Genomic DNA, 17,199 nt, shown 5'->3' with positions numbered 1-17,199 from the left:
TTCACATCAACAAGCCCATCCCACAGGTGGGATTAACAAACTCTGGGTTTTAACACAATCAATTTGAAAACCAAGCCAATACAGGGGAATCTTTAATTGCCATTACTATCACACTCTCTCTCTCTCTCTCTCTCTCTGTTTACATTGAGAGGGTTGGAATGATGACTTCTACAATTCCTTCGAATTCTAAACCTATGATCTTAGGACTAAGTCTTTAGTAAGATATCACAGTGGGGCAATGCTTTCTAGACTGTTGGTGGCAAGATTATATATGGCCACGTGAAAAAGTTATAATGGGTAGAAGCCATTAAACTTGTCAAGTTTTGAGTATTTTCCCCCTCACTTCTACTTGGATTCACGCCTTGAGAATAACACAGAATGCATTGTCATCAGGACTTAAAACATAAAATCCCATACCTAATCACCTCCTAAGTCCTATTCCTTCACAGTATCTCTAGGATTCTTCCTTTCCTCTCCATTCCTTTTGTGCTCCTTAATAATTTAAAACTGAATCATTGAAACAGTCTTCCAGTTAGGTTCCTGACCTTCAAAGTTCTTCAATTTTAGTCAATCCTGCATATTACTTCAAGTTTAGTCTTCCAAAATTACTCTTTCATTATCTTTTTTTTGAAGGGGGGAAGGCAAGGCAATTAGAGTTAAGTGACTTGCCCAAGGTCACATAGCTTGTAAGTGTTTCAAGTGTCTGAGGCCAAATTTGAATTCAGGGCCTCGACTCCAGGGCCGGTCCTCTATTCACTGCACCATCTAGCTGTCCCACTTTTTCACTATCTTATTCCACTTTCTTTAAAAAAAAAAGTCTATAGGGGTGGCCAGGTAGTGCAGCGAGTAAGAGCACCAGCTCCAGTGTTGGAATGATCAGATCGAATCCCGGGCTCAGACACTTAACACCCACCCAGAAACACCTGGCTATGTAACCTTGAGCAAGTTACTTAACCCCCATTGCTTAGGGGCAGCCAGGTGGCTCAGCAAGTAAGAGCACCAGCTCCAGTGTCGGGATGACCTGGATCAAATCCAGGCTCGAATACTCGGCACCACACCCAGAAATAACTGGCTGTGTAACCTTGAGCAAGTTACTTAACCCCGATTGCTTTAAAAAAAAAAAAGTTTATAAATGCTCACATAAAGACATCTTTATCTGTTCTACAGTTTTATTTTTCCCTTAAATTTTCACACTCTATACTCAAGGTAACCTGAATCCTTGAGCCAGGGCTAATATTCTTCCAAATTTATTGTAATAACAGGTTGGTGGGTGGGAAAAACTTTTACGTAGATTGGTAAATGTCTATGTGATAGTCCTTCACATGTTGAAGACAGATGTCTTGTCTCCCTTAAGTTTTCTCTTCTCTGAGATAAATACCCCAAATTGCCTCAACAAGAGAATGATGTTGTTTCTGCTATGTCTTTTTGTTTTGGAATTAAGAAAAATTATAGTCTAAACCTAATTGAGTTGAAATACTATAGAGAGAAATGATATCACTAGAAACATTTTTACATTTTAGTGAATATGTAAGTAATAACATAGTACTAAGAAAGCCTGTTGACTTAAATGTTTATCTTTTCAACTACTTCTTAGTTTGGGATTGATGATTAAACAACTCTGCCAGGAAGGAATTCAATACCAAAATTGGTGTAAGTAAATGTATCTTATTTTATCCTATAAAAAAATATGGTGTTGTAAAATTTTCATGTTGTTCTCTGAAATCACAAACCATTAGCTGTCTCAGGATGCTATTAAAAGGTGAACAACATTTTCACTGCAGCTTTAATGATATTTTAAATAGATTTGCCTTAAATTAAATACCAAAGCCATAATTATTTACTTTATGAACATAATAAAGGAAACAAAAATCATTCCTTCTATTTAAGATTCAGTCAAACATTAACTAATGTAGTTGCTTCAGCAATGCATGCTTCATTCTCTCCTCTTGGCCAGAATTTCCTTCAGTACTTATTTTCCAAAAATATCAATGGCGATGCCCCCTTGTGTCCTTGAGTGCACGAAAGTGAGCATTGGGTCCCAAGTAGTTTAAAGGCAAGAGTGCATATGAAGCAATCACAGGAGGGAAAAGATAAAGTTAAGGCTTTTAAAAAAAATCTATAGAGAATTTTTCGAATTGTGATTTTAAAAAGACTACTTGAGCTATAGATCACGTATTTACCCAGCAAGAGTCTCTATTCGTACTAGAAGAATGGCAAAGAATGTTTACTTTCCTCATTTTATTATTATTGTATATATTGGATTTGGCACAAAGGAGGTATTAGGTGGATATAATTCACATGTAGACTGTTTTTGCTGAGTCCTCTACTCTAACACTTGTTCATCTTGTCTTGTTTACCTCATGGTTCCTCTGGTTCCATTTTCTACTTTCCTTCTATTAGTGCTTCTATTATTGTAGTCTGAAGACTGAGGTCCAAATATTGCTTTCAAAAACGAGGATCTTAAATTAAAATAAAGGAAGGATCTGATGCATTGTATACACCAGTAAAGTCCCTTAAATACTTCATAATTAGCAGGATGCTACCCTTGGGAGGAAAGCACTATTGGCTGGGGAGATCAGGAAAGACCTTACGAAGAAGATGTTATTTGAACTGTACTGAAGAAATACAAGGATACTAAGAGGTGGAGACAAGGAAAGAGAGAGTACTCGAGGCATAGAGGATAGCCAGTGCAAAGACACAGAGGAGGAAGATGGAATATGGTGTGCAAGGAATAGTAAGACGATAAATGAGTATGGGTGGATTGGAGTAGGTAATGCATAAGAAAACTGGAATGAATGAAAGGTGCCAGATGCTGAAGTTTTAAACATTAAATAAATGAGTTTATATTTTGATCCTAAAAGTAATAGGGAACCAAAAGAGTTTATTGAGTAGGGGTGGTGGGATGTGTTATGGTCAGACCTATAATATAAAACCATAATTTTAATAGCTATGTAGACAACCTATTGGATTAGAGAAAGACAGGGTGCATGGAAACCAATTAGAAGGGTATTGCAATATTCCAGGCAAAAGGTAATTGGAGTTTGAACTAAGACCGTGATTTTGTGAAAAGAGAAAAGGAAATGCATTTAAGATATGTTGTATACTTAGAAACCACAAAACTACCTGAATATGTAGGACAAATGAAGAATCAAGGATGATACTGATATATATTTTTAAATTTTTATTTCTTGCAGGTATATATATGGTGAAAGCTACATTTTAAAAATATAATTAATTTTTTTTGTTTTCAACATTCACTTCCATGAGATTTTGAGTTTTAAATTTTCTCTTCTTCCCTCTCCTCTCCTTTCCCTAAGACGACATGCAATCTAATATAGGCTCTACTTATACATTCACATTAAACATATTTTCACATTAGTCATGATGTAAAGAAGAATTAGAACTAATGTAAGGGACCACAAGAAAGAAGAAACAAAACAACAAAAGAAAAGAAGAGCAAAAAGTATGCTTCCATCTGCATTCAGAGTCCAAAGTTCTTTCTCTGTATGTGGATAGAATTTTCCATTGTGAGTTTTCTGGAGTTGTCTTAGATCCTTGCACTGTTGTGAAGAGCTAAATCTACCAAAGTCAGTCATAGCACAATGTGGCTGTACTTCATACAATGGTCTACTGGTTCTGTTCATTTCACTCAGCATCAGTTCATATAGGTCCTTCCAGGTTTTTCTGAAGTCTACCTGCTCATCATTTCTTATAGTACAATAGTATTCCATTACATTCATATACCACAACTTGTTCAGCCATTCCCCAACTGATAGAAATTCCCTCCATTTCCAATTCTTTGCCACCACAAAAAGAGCTACTATAAATATTTTTGTACATGTGTGTCTTTTTCCCGTTTTATGATCTCTTTGGGATACAGACTTAAAAGTGTTATTATTGGATCAAAGGGTATACACAGTTTTATAGCCCTTTGGGCATAGTTCCAAATTCCTCTCCAGAATGGTTGATCAGTTCACAACAACACCAATAATGCATTAGTGTTCTTATTTCCCCAGATCTTCTCCAACATTTGTCATTTTCCTGTTCTGTCATGTTAGCCAATCTATCAGGTTTGACGTGGTACCTCAGAGTTGTTATGATTTGCATTTCTCTAATCAGTAGTGATTTAGAGCATTTTTTTCACATGACTATAGATAGCTTTAATTTCTGCCTCTGAAAACTGCCTGTTCATATCCTTTGATCATTTATTAATTGTGCAATTACTTGTATTCTTATAAATTTGACTCATTTCTCTATATATTTTAGAAATGAGGCCTTTATCAGAGACACTGGCTGTAAAAATTGTTTCCCAGTTTTCTGCTTCCCTTCTAATTTTGGCTGCCTTGGTTTCATTTGTGCAAAAACTTTTCAATTTAATATAATAAAAATCATAACAATATGGAATGCTTCACAAATATGCATGTCATCCTTGCACAAGGGCCTTCTAATCTTATATGTATCATTCCAATTTTAGTATATGTGCTGCCAAAGTGAGCATGATTATATTGATATTGCTAAACTAGGTAACTGGAAGGATGATGGCACATACAACAGTAATGATAAAATATGTAGTCTGAAATTCCATGTCTTTGTGATTTGACCCTGCACCTCTGAGTAGGCAAAATTAAAGGAAGGAAGAACTCTAGATTCTTTGCTCTAGGTGTGGAATTTACTTTTAGGGATGAGAAGATCAGGGATTAATGTATTAGTATTTATGTCCAGTCTGTTTCTAGGTTTAGATTATTTTGCAGAGTGGAGTCATGCAAAAACTTTACAAAAAGAAAAAAAAATCTTATATGGCAACTCAATATGAATTAACTTCCACTTTCTGTTTTATTTTTTGTGAACTGTTCTTTATGTGTTCTAGAATCATAATATCTTTTTTCTTATTAATTGTATTTCACAACAGAAATTAAAATTACCATTTATAGAGTATATACCAGGACTGCAACAGAGTACTAGCCTGATCATTTTCAGAATCCATTATCCAAACAGTGCTATGTTTTCTGGTTCAGGAATATATTTTAAAATGTAAAGATATGTTTAATAAATGCATTACATGTTTGGCATATGGGGAGGCAGTGAGATTCTATGCTGGTTGGAATATAGTGCAAAAACCAGGTTTGTTTTGTTAGTAACAAATATGCAAAATGTAAAAATAAATAAATAAATAAACGAAAGATGGGGGGAGGAATGTGGTTCAAGAAGGTAGGTTTTTTTCCTCCCAATATATATTTTTTGTCCCTTACTCAACCCCATTCACATACTAGTCAAAGCAGATTGCATTTCCACTGCTCCCCCCCCTCCAAGTCTCTACATAGCTCTTATTGTGTACTGAGGTGTGTTTTGTTATTTTTGTTCATTTGAATTGTATTTTTGTGGGCACAGGATCCTCATAAATAGTTAAATGATAGTTATAATAAATGTCTAACCCTAAGTCAGATAACTGTCTGGAATCACATACTGGCTCTCCAAAGGAGGGAACTGATCTTAACCTATAAAGTGGGGATGATAACAGCACCTATTTCAGAGGGTTGTTGTAACAATCAAATGAGATATTTGTAAAGTGCTTGTCACAGTGCCTGCCACAAACAAGACACTTAATACACACTTGGTGATTGATGATATGCCTCTTCATATCCATTCCCAGGTCACATTAATGATCTAAGCATCTGTTACTTAGTCACACATGTTCTCTGTGTGTATCCTCCCCTCTCCCTTTCCCACCAACATGCACACAAACTAGTGGTACGAGAAAGCATAACTCGTGAAACGAGGGGACTGTTTTATCATCACTTTATTTGCTAGCTGCTTGACTGAATGTCATTTGTTTTAAACTCATGTATTTTCTGGATAGGTGGTAAAAATAAAGACACTAATGGCACTTCACATGCTGTGGTTTTGAGTAAACATTGAACCTCAAAAAGATTTGAATTTAGAATGTCTTTTCTGGTGATCCAATGTGAGAGGTAATGCTGGTTAGAATACAGTTAGAAAAGATGTAGTTTCCTCAATTAGTTACTCTCTCCAACCAACTACAAATATTGATGATTCAGCATGATTTTATTTTACCTTCTTTGGGGCAGGTAGAATGGGAAGGTGTGATTATTTAGAAACCAATGACATTGCCAATTTAGTTTGCAGACAAAATGAAACCAGCAGGTTAATATTACTTACTTTAAAGCATAAAAGTTTTAAAGTTAAAAGAATTACACTTTCTGAAAGGGTATGATCATCTGCCATAAATATTCACATTTGTTTTTAAAATAACTATTTTTGAACAACTGAGATACTGGTTCATTTTTTATAATTTGAAAATATAATATTAGGAACATAAAAAATCATCATCCAAATATTCACGAACAAATGGAGACAGCATATGCTCTCAAACATTAAGCCTTGTCTCACTCCCACTTCTATTGAAGAAATGCTTGGGAAAAGAAGTTCCATTACTGGACAGCGAGCTTTGTGTTGAACAACAGCACTACCTTAACCCTTGTCAATGACTAGTCTTTTGTTAACTATAGAATAATAAACTCAGGAACCCCACCAGGAAATTTAGGGCAGGAAATCTTCAGAGTTTCTATCAGAACCTCTACTGCCAGATTCAACCCCTACCCATTATTTCTGGAATTCTCACCCCATTCTCTCCTTCCCCTAACCAGGTAATATGCTATGCATAGCTCTTTCACACACACACACTTACACACACACACACTTCAATTCAAAAGATTTTATTAAGTACCTACTATGTGTCATGGGGGTTTGGTATAAGCACAATATAAGATAGAATAAAGAATCACAAACATATTTTGAGAGGTAGAAATAATCTGTAACTGGGGGGGGGAGGTAACTCTTCATTTATGAACCTTTTACATACCTTATCCACTCACCAAAGGTAGTGAAAAGAACACTAGCTCTGAAACCAGATGCCTTGGGTTAGAACCCTAAGCATGACACTCAATACCTGTGTGACTTTGTGTAAGTGACTTAACTTAAGCAACTTAACTCTGCCTCTTCCAATCACTCCAGACTACTTGGCCAACCCTACACCCCTCCTCCCACAATGTTTCTGTATATAAGATCCATCTAGACCTCCATGAAGGTGCTCAGATTCAATCTGGCCCACTTACATTATTGTTATAAATGTTCAGATTCCTTAAGAGTCTGGCCAATATGGCGAATATTTAACAAACTTTGTTTTTCTTTGGCTGAAAGAAGGCTTAAGTCGAATTCATTTGGGCAGGACCCACATGTCTCTATTTTGTGTTTCCAGCACCTCTAAGATTCAACACTATTATGTGCCAGGCACTATGCTAAGCACTGGGGATACCAAAGGAGGCAAAAGTCAGAACTTACAGGGCAGGTAGGTGGCACAGTGAATAGACCACTGGTCCTGGAGTCAGGAGAACTTGAGTTCAAATCTGGCCTCAGACACTTGACATTTACTAGCTGTGTGACCTTGGGCAAGTCATTTAACCCCAACTGCCTTGCTTTGCCCCTTCCAAAAAAAAAAAACAGTACTCACCCTAGAGAAGTTTACAATCTAATGGAGGCAACAACATATAAATATATACAAAGCAAGATGTATTCAGGATAAATAGGAGATAATTAACAGAGGGAAGACTCCAGAAATAAGAGGGGTTGAGGGAAGCTTCCAGTAAAAGACAGAACTTTAGTTTGGAATTTAAAGGAAGCCAGGGAAGTCTATAGATGGAGTGGAGGAGGTAAGAACATTCCAGGCATGGGAGACAGCAGAGAAAATGCTGGGCTATGGAGTGTTGGGCTCTGGAACATGTAGGATGTCAGTGTCACTGGATCAAAGGATATAAGTCAGGAAATAAGGTGTAATTAGGCTAGAAACAAGTGAAGACTGGGAGCTAGGTTATGAAGGACTTTGAAAGGAATAAATGAAGTCTAGGAGGGATAAATATGGGAGTCATCTATGTAGAAATGATAGTTGACTAGCAGGTAATCAGTGACCTCAGAGAGAACAGTTTCAAGAGAGCAGGTATAGAATCCTGATTGTAAATGTATTGGTATAAAGTTACTTCTTTCTTAAATCTATAATGACTTAGGCAGGTCCTTTTATACCTATAAATTTACCACTAGATGAAGCTTGTGTTCTTTCAAAAAAGTCTCTTCCAGACTAAAAATGATATCCAGAGAAATGTATCCAGATGTACTGTGTGCAGATTTAAGAAAATTTTTCCCTTTATTTTTCAAGAATTTTTTTCCTCAATCTTGTTAATGTAGAAATGTTTTGCATGACTTTACACATATAATGGATATTATTATTTCTTGCTTTCTCAATGGGTCAGGGAATAGAGGGAAGGAAAGAATTTGGAACTGAAAAATTAAAATTTAAAATGTAAAATCAAAAAATCTCTTCCAATTCAGCAGCCTTGTAGTAATCAGGGCTAGCTTGTTAGAGATTTCAAACATCCACCACTTATCTTAGGCTAAAATAAAAATAATCTTGAGGCAGTATGAGAATGATAAATAATTTGCATAAAAGAGTTAATCCAGTCTATGAGTCTTTCCATCAAGACGAGAGTGCCCCACCCCTGGCATTAATGGCTTCATCGCCTGTTGTACAGCTGAGAGCCATAGTTCCAAGCCTTCCTTTTGCCCATTATCTATAAATTTAGACAATGTGTCCTCCATTAGAATGTAAGTATCTCCAGAAGAGGGGCTGATTGCTTGTTCTTTGTATTCCCTGTGTTTAAGATAGTGCTTGGCACATAGTAAGTGATTTATAAATTTCAAATTGATTAACTACTTATGCTTCAAATTAAACAGTTAATAGTAAACTCAGGATCAGTTAGTCCTCTAGCTAAAACTTAATAAATCTATAAAATTTAGCCATTCCCTGATAATTTCTTTGTCTGCATGACTCCTTGTCCGATCAGAACAGAAGAAGCTTCTTTTTTTTTGGTAAGAGTCCAAAGCTTTAGGAATTTAGAAAACTGAGATTTATTTCTGAAATTAGCTGTCTCACTTTGGACATAGGATTATAAAGTCAGAGCTTGAAATGTAAACAGATTCAAAAACCCAACTTCACAAATACAGGGTGTGGCTAGAAACAGATCTTATGATAAAGATCTAAGAGTTCTGATGAACTGCCAACTCATTCTGAATATCCAAGGTGAATAGTGATAGCACTTGCTACATGGACTACATTAGGAGGGACAATGAAAGGAGTGATAGTTTTGCTTGGCCTCAGAAGATGTAATGGGAAGGAAAAGGTGGTAACTACAGCGAGACAGATTTTGGCTTGATGTTAGAAATAACCTTCTAACAATTAGAGCTATTCAAAGTTAAATGTGCTGCTTCAGGAGTTATTGAGATCTCCCTCCTTTGCTGTCTTCAAGTAGAGGCTGAATTACTATTTGTTGGGGCAAAAGGGTTGTGCTGTAAAGGGGATTCTTATTCTTTAGTGGTCAAATGGACAAGATAGTCTATAATGATGATGATGATGATGATATTTAGCATTTATAATAATACCATCTTTCTGCAGACACTGTGCTATGTGCCTTAGAAATATTATCTTTTGATTCTCATAACAACTCTGGGAGGTAGGTGCTATTATGATAATGAGGGTGTGTATTTGGGTGGTACCTGCAACTAAAGAGAGGAGGGGATGAGTGTGAATGCTATTGTATAAATGAAGCTGGTGGGTTTTTATAACTGACTATGAATGGTTAGGGAAAGGAAAGAGTCAAAGATAAACCACAAGGTAACTAAATGAAAGGTCATCAGCGACTGAATGAATGGTTATGCTACAGGTATCAATAATAAAGTCAAAATAGTATGTTTAGGAGACAAGAGTTCAGCACTGGATAAGTTCAGTTTGAAGTATCTATGGACATGTCTTTTAAGTAGCAGGAGATAATAGACTCATAAATCTAGAGCTGAGCCAGTTAGTTGCATATAATCTCATCCAACTCAGCACCTGAGATTCTGTAAAAATATATAACATTAATAAAAAACATAAGACTATGGTTTTTCCCAAAGCGACTACTGTCTGTGTCTCTTGATGGCCTTTTTTCACAGTTTCCCTGCTAAGCTCTATAGCAAAAGTAGTAATATGATGCTCTATGACTTTTTTAGAAATTTACTTTAAGAAAATGCTTGGGAAAGTAACCCTATATGCTACTATGAAGCATTATACATTCAGATCTCTCTGTGCTTTCTTCTGCCAAGAATGAGATTAGGTTCAGGATTATTATCATTCCCTTAATTGAGGAAGAATTGCATAAATCCTAAGGTTTCCCTTCCCAACCATTAAAATGTCAAGTCCATCACTTCCAATCTGCAATATTTAAACTCATATATTCCAGGGACTTGGAAGCAGCTTCATATCCTTCTTCACATACCCTATTCTCCCCAATATGCACTAATAAACACATACAAACACATACCACAACACTACCACCAGTATCACCACCAAATGCACATAAGAAAATATCTAAATTAAGTCCCCAGAACAACTAAGAAAACAAGGCATAGGGAAATTAAATTGCTTGTCTAAACTGAGGTAGGATTTGAACTCATGTATTGATTCCAAATAAAGTGATTTTTTCATCTTGCCTCTAAAATGAGGGTATTCCACATTGTTACCTAATAAATATCAAAATAATGTTTTGAGGTCTTCTGGTGCCAAGATGGAAGATTGAAAAAGGAGCTCCTGGAGTCCTCCCAAATCCCCTTCAAACAACCTTGAAAAATGTCTCAGAACAAATTTATGAGCAGGGAAGCAACTTGCCAGCACAGCAGGAAAGGTCTGTCTTACTGAGATAGGAGGGTATACTGGTAAACAAGCAACATCTCTAGGTTATACTGTAGGGAGCCTGAAGGAATGCTTTGAGCCCCGGAGCAATCCACCAGTGAGGCTTCATACCTATGCAAGTCAGCAGGTTTCTGAGGCAAGCCAGCATCCCCAGACCAGCAGCATAGCAAGGCTTCCCCTAGGCCCACTCTGACCCATGTAGGTCACCAGGGAGGTCCCACCCACCCCCATTACTGACCAGAAGAGAGACCCCACCCCCAGAGACAACCAGCAGCAAGGCATCATCCAGGCAACAAGACTCTGCCCTGCAGGCCAGCCAACAGTGGGACAAGCCAATTAGGAGGCCCTGCACCTCAGCACCGGACAGCAGAAAGTCTCCTCCCTCCAATGCAAACCAGCAGATTGGCCCTGAAGCCCCATGAAGGCTAACAGCAAGGCCCCAAGCCCTGGCACAAGAAGCTTGGGACAGTGCAGGAACAGAGCACAATTCTTATATAACAGTAAAAAGTCATGAAATAGGCAGAAAAAAACCCAGCAAAAACAAAAAAGAACTTGACTGCAGAAAGTTGCGATGGTGACAGGGAGGATCAAGGCACAACTTAGAAGAGGACAACAGTGTCAAAATGGCTACATACAAAGCCTCAAAGAAAAATATAAATTTGTCTCAGGCCCAAAAAACAACCCCTGGAAGATCTTAAAAAGGATTTTGAAAATGAGATAAGAGAAGTAGAAAAAAATTGGAAAAAGAAATGAGACTAATGCAAGAGAATCATTAAAAAGAATCAATAGCTTGGTAAAAGAAATAAAAAAAATGGGAAAACATATACAAAAATTCACCAAAGATAACTCCTTAAAAATATAATTGGACAAATGGAAAGTGAGATACAAAAGCCTCACCAAAGAAAATAATTCCTTATAAATTACAGTTGGGCAAGTGGAAGCACATGACTCCATGAGACATCAAGAAACAATAAAACAAAATTTAAAAATAGAAAAGAAAAGAAAATGTGAAATTTCTCATTGGAAAAAACAACTGACTTGGGAAATAGATCCAGGAGAGACAATATAAAAATTATTAGACTACTTGAAAGCCATGATCAAAAAGAAGCTAGAGAGCATCTTTCAAGAAATTATCAAAGAAAACTGCCCTGATATCCTAATAACACAGGACAAAATAGAATTTAAAGTAATCTACCAATCACCACCTGAAAGAGATCACAAAATGAAAACTCCCAGGAATGTTATAGCCAAATTATAGAGCTCCCAGATCAAGGAGAAAATACTGTAAGCAGCCAAAAAGAAACAATTCAAATATTGTGGAGCTACACTCAGGATTACACAGGATGCAGTAGCTTCTACATCAAAGAACTGGTAGAAGATAAAGGTGATAGAATTACAATCAAGAATCACCTGCCCAGAAAAGGACAGTATAATCCTTCAGAGGCAATAATGGATATTTAATGAAATAGAGGACTTTCAAGCATTCCTAATCAAAAGATCAGAGATGAATAAAATAAGTGATCTTCAAATGCAATCCTTAAGAGAAATATAAAAAAGGAAAACAGAAACAAAAAAGAGAAAACATAAGATATTCGATAATGTTAAACTGTTCACATTCCTACATAGCAAGATGACTTAAGAACTTTATCACAATAAGGGCAATTGGAAGGAGACTGCATAGACAATGCAGGTGTGAGGTGACTATGATGAAATGGCATCCAAAATACAAAACAAAATTAAGGGAAGAGAAAGAAGATTGTACTGAGAGGGGAGGGAAGGGAGAGATAGAATGGGATAAATTATCTCACATAAAAGAGGTATAAATAGGTCTTTCATACCTAGCTATTACAAAGGAAAGGAAGATAGGGGTGTGGGGTGATGAGGAACATTTGAGCCTTACTCACAACAGAATTGGCTCAAAGAGTGAATAACACAGACACTCAGTTGTATATAGATATCTATCTTACCCAATAGGGGAGAAAAAAGGGATAGGGATAAGAGAAGAGGGAAGGACTGATAGAAAGGAGAGTATATCAGAGGAGGCAGTAACCAGAAGTAAAACACTTGTGATGGGGAAGAGGGTAAAAGGTGGGAGAGAGAGAGAGAGAGAGAGAGAGAGAGAGAGAGAGAGAGAGAGAGAGAGAGAGAGAGAGAGAGATAAACAGGTGAAAACAGGATAAAGAGAAACTTTCAGTTTGGTCATCATAACTGTAAATGTGAATGGGATGAACTCACCCATAAAAAAGAAGTGGAGAGCAGAATGTATTAAAAAACAGAATCTAACAATATACAGTGTACAAGAAACACATTTGAAGCACAGAGACAAACAGAGTAAAAATAAGGCACTAGAGCAGAATCTATTATGCTTCAACTGAAATAAAAAAAAGCAGGGGGAGAAAACATGATCTCAGACAAAGCAAAAGCAAAAATAGATGTAATTAAAAGAGATAAGGAAGGAAACTATATCCCGACAAAAGTTACCACAGACAATGAAATAATATCAAAACTAAACATATATGCACCAAATGATATAGCATCTATTTTTTTAAGAAGTTAAATAAATGAATCACAGGAGGAAATAGACAATAAAACTACACTAGTGGGGCACCTCAACTTTCCTCTCTTAGAACTAAATAAATCTAAACACAAAATAAACAAGAAAGAAATTAAGGAGGTGAATAGAATTCTAGAAAAATTAGATATAGATTTTTTTTAAGAAAACTGAACAGGAATAGAAAGGAATATACATTTTCTTGGCAGTACATGGCAACTACACAAAAACTGACTATTTTATTAAGGCATAAAAACCTCACAAACAAATGCAGAAAAGCAGAAAGATTAAATGTATCCTTTTCAGATCATGTAATAAAATTTACATCCAATAAAGGACAGTAGAAAGATAGATTAGAGATTAATTTGAAACCAAATAATCAAATTCTAAAGAATAAGTTGGTCAAAGAACAAATCATAGAAATAATCAATAAGTTCATTAAAGAGAATGGCAACAATGAGACAACATAACAAAATGTATGAGATGCAGCTTAAGAAATACTTAGAGAAAAATGTATATCTCTAGACAAGTACATCAATAAAATAAAGAACAGTTCAATGAATTAGGCATTCAACTAAAGAAAAACTAGAAAAAGAATAAAATAAAAATCCTCAATTAAACACCACTTTAGAAATTCTAAAAATCAAAGAAGAGATGAATAAAATTGAAAGTAAAAAAATATTGAACTAATAAAATAAAAAGCTGTTTTAAAAAAAATAGTTAACTATTGATTAGCTTGATTTAAAAAGGAAAGAAGAAAACCAAATTGTTGCAGTTTAAATCCAGATATGCCAAAAACTGTTGAGGTGGGGGCTTTGTCCACCCAAAAACTGTTGCAGTTTCATGATGTGTTGTGGTGGAACCATCTCAATGAATTAAGTCAGACCACCTCTAATCCAAGTATAGGCATTTATTGAGATTGATGCCTCTCATGAAGTGGGTTAAGTTCCAAGAGGAACCAGCAGCTTTAGAGAAAGCAAGAAGGATTTTTATAAGGTATTGATGCAATTACATAACAGAAATTCACATAGAATAGAGGAATATGATTATATTAAAAAGGCAAGAGTTTCTTAAGGGATTGGGTAATGGAGGAGGGGGTCCCATCTAGGGTTCAGTGGTTAAACATTCTGGTCATTCTGCCCTTCAACTGGCTAGCTATTGTGGTCCTGTCTGGTTAAGACAGATATGTAAGTATTGTGGTCCTATCTTGGGCTAGATGGATGATGTGATTGTGACTGAATACAAGGACACACCTGTTTCTCTGGGAATGGGTGTGGTGACAGTAGCTGGATTCCCATCACAGCCTGCTAAAGGAGACCCAAAAAAATACTGAAGAAAATAACACGTTAAAAAATAGACTAACTCAGATGGCAAAAGAGGCTCAAAAAGCCAGTGAGGAGAAGAATGCCTTAAAAAGTCAAACTTGCCAGATGGAAAAGGAATCTCAAAAACTCTCTGAAGATAATAACTCCTTCAAAATTAGACTGGAGCAATTGTAAGCTAATGACTTTATGAGAGATCAAGATACTATAAAACAGACCCAAACAAATGAAAAAAAAAAAAGAAGGCAATGTGAAATATCTCATTGGAAAAACCACTGACCTGCAAAATAGATCCTGGAGAGATAATTTAAAAATTATTGGACTACCTAAAAGCCATGACCAAAAAGAGAGCTTAGATGCAATCTTGAAAGAAATTATCAAGCAAAATTGCCCTGATATCCTAGAACCAGAGGGCAAAATAGAAATTGAAAGAATTCACTGATCGCCTCTTGAAAAAGATCCCCAAAAGGAAACTCCTAGGAATATTATAGCCAAATTCCAGAGTTGCCAGGTCAAAAAGAAAATACTGCAAGCAGTCAAGAATAAATAATTTGAGTATTGTGGAAACACAATCAGGATAACACAAGACCTAGCAGCTTCTATACTAAGGAATTAAAGGGCTTAGAATATGATATTCTGGAGGTCAAAGGAACTAGGACTAAAACCAAGAATCACCTACCCAGAAAAACTGGGTATAATGTTACAGCAGAAAATATGGTCATTCAATGAATCAGAGGATTTTCAAGCATTCTTGATGAAAAAACCAGAGCTGAACAGAAAATTTGACTTTCAAATACAAGAAGCAAGAGAAGCATGAGAAGGTAAACAGGAAAAAGAAATCATAAGGAACTTATTAAAGTTGAACTATTTACATCCCTACATGGAAAAATGATAATTGTAACTCATAAGACTGTTCTCAGTATGAGGATAGTCGAAGGGAATACATGTGTGTGTGTGCGTGCGTGTGTATATACATACATATGTATGTATGTATAGGAAGGTATATGTGTATATAAATATATATATCTGAGTGTGGGCATATGTATGTTCATGTATACATAGACAGAGGGCACAGGATGATTTTAATATGAAGGGATGATATCTAAAAAATAAAATTGAGAGGTGAGAGAGGAGTTTATTGGGAGAGGGATAAAGGAGATAGATAAGTAAATTATCTCGTATAAAAGAGGCAAGAAAAAACTGTTACAATGGAGGAGGAGAACAGGAAGGTGAAAGGGAATGGAAAAACCTTACTCTCATTGAATTTGGCTTAAGGAGGGAATAACATACCCACTCATATCATATTGGATATCTTACCCTACAGGAAAATTGGGGGCAGGTGATAGGAGGGTGGATGATAGAAGGGAGGGCAGATTGGGGGAGAGGGTAGTTAGAAGCAAACATTTTTGAAAACGGATAGGGTCAAAGGAGAAAATGGAATAAATGGGGGGGGGGCGGGATAGGATGGAGGGAAATAAAGCTGGTTTTCCACAATATGACAACTATGGAAATGATTTGTGTAACTACACATGTACAACCTATATTGAATTGCTTGTCTTCCCAGTGGGGGCAGGTGAGGAGGGGAAAAAATCTGGAACTCAAAGTTTTAAAAACAAATGTTTAAAAAAATTTTTTTACATGTAACTGGGAAATAAGATGTAGAGGTACTGGGGTATAGAGGTCTGTCTTGCCCTGTAAGAAAGCTAGGGGGTCATTGTAGCAGCAAACACCCCAAGCATCCTCAGGGTGGCTGCCCATACAGGTTCTTGGATCTGCTTTGTTAAAGGAAAGCAACTCAAAATGGGTTAACAAGCTTACTTTAATCAGTCAAACATATCGTTTACCTCGTTCAGGGGGAAAAGGTCAGCACCCTGAACTTCAAAGTATACAGGCAGAATTATCAAGACAGAAACAGATCAAGTAGACAGCTTTCCAAACTGTCCAACCATTACATCCATACCAAATCAACATCTGGGTTTCAACATCTGGGTTTTTCTAAGCTTGGGGGCTCTGGACAACGGCTTCCCAGAATCCATATCAAATCACAGAACACTTCTCAAAGTGAGCCCCCAAAACAAAGCTACACATCAGGGCTTATATAGCCTTCTCCTGGCTCAGAGAATGTAACAACTGGACCCACTGGCCAATCAGAAAGTATAGCCTGAAAAACAAGCCTCCCACCCCAGGCTTCAGGTGCACTTTAGCCTAGGAGCAGGGAAGATCTTCCAAATTTACATTCCCATTACAGTCATGGGGGAGGATGTAGGGGATAATGGATTGGGGGAAGGGGTATTCAGTGGGTTTGCTAATTTGGGGTGGGGTATAGGAAAGATGGGGAGAAAAAAAATTGTAACTCAAAATCTTATGGAAATGAATGTTAAGAACTAAAAATGAATAAATTAATTAAAAGGAATAAAAAAAGAAAAATACTATCTGCCTCCAGGGAAAGAACATGATGTTGTCTGAATACAGAATGAAGACTACTAGTTTTAACTTTTTCTTCCTTCCTTCCTTCCTTCCTTCCTTCCTTCCTT

The 17,199-nt window shown here is 36.5% G+C and overlaps 1 long non-coding RNA gene and 1 other non-coding gene across 2 annotated transcripts in view; both read right to left on the bottom strand.

Annotated features, from left to right (window-relative positions):
* LOC138162934 (uncharacterized) overlaps positions 1-17,199 on the bottom strand; it is a 79,412-nt gene that overhangs the window by 29,337 nt on the left and 32,876 nt on the right. The window lies entirely within an intron of this gene.
* On the bottom strand, positions 4,393-4,498 carry LOC138162981 (U6 spliceosomal RNA). The gene has a single exon (XR_011168779.1). It is a non-coding gene; the product is annotated as a U6 spliceosomal RNA (small nuclear RNA).

The sequence above is a fragment of the Petaurus breviceps genome, unplaced genomic scaffold, assembly GCF_028583685.1.
Source record: "Petaurus breviceps papuanus isolate PSGF00001 unplaced genomic scaffold, PetGlider_PUasm1.0 186, whole genome shotgun sequence".
NCBI classification, from domain to species: domain Eukaryota; kingdom Metazoa; phylum Chordata; class Mammalia; order Diprotodontia; family Petauridae; genus Petaurus; species Petaurus breviceps.
This window is presented reverse-complemented; position numbering and strand designations above follow the sequence as displayed.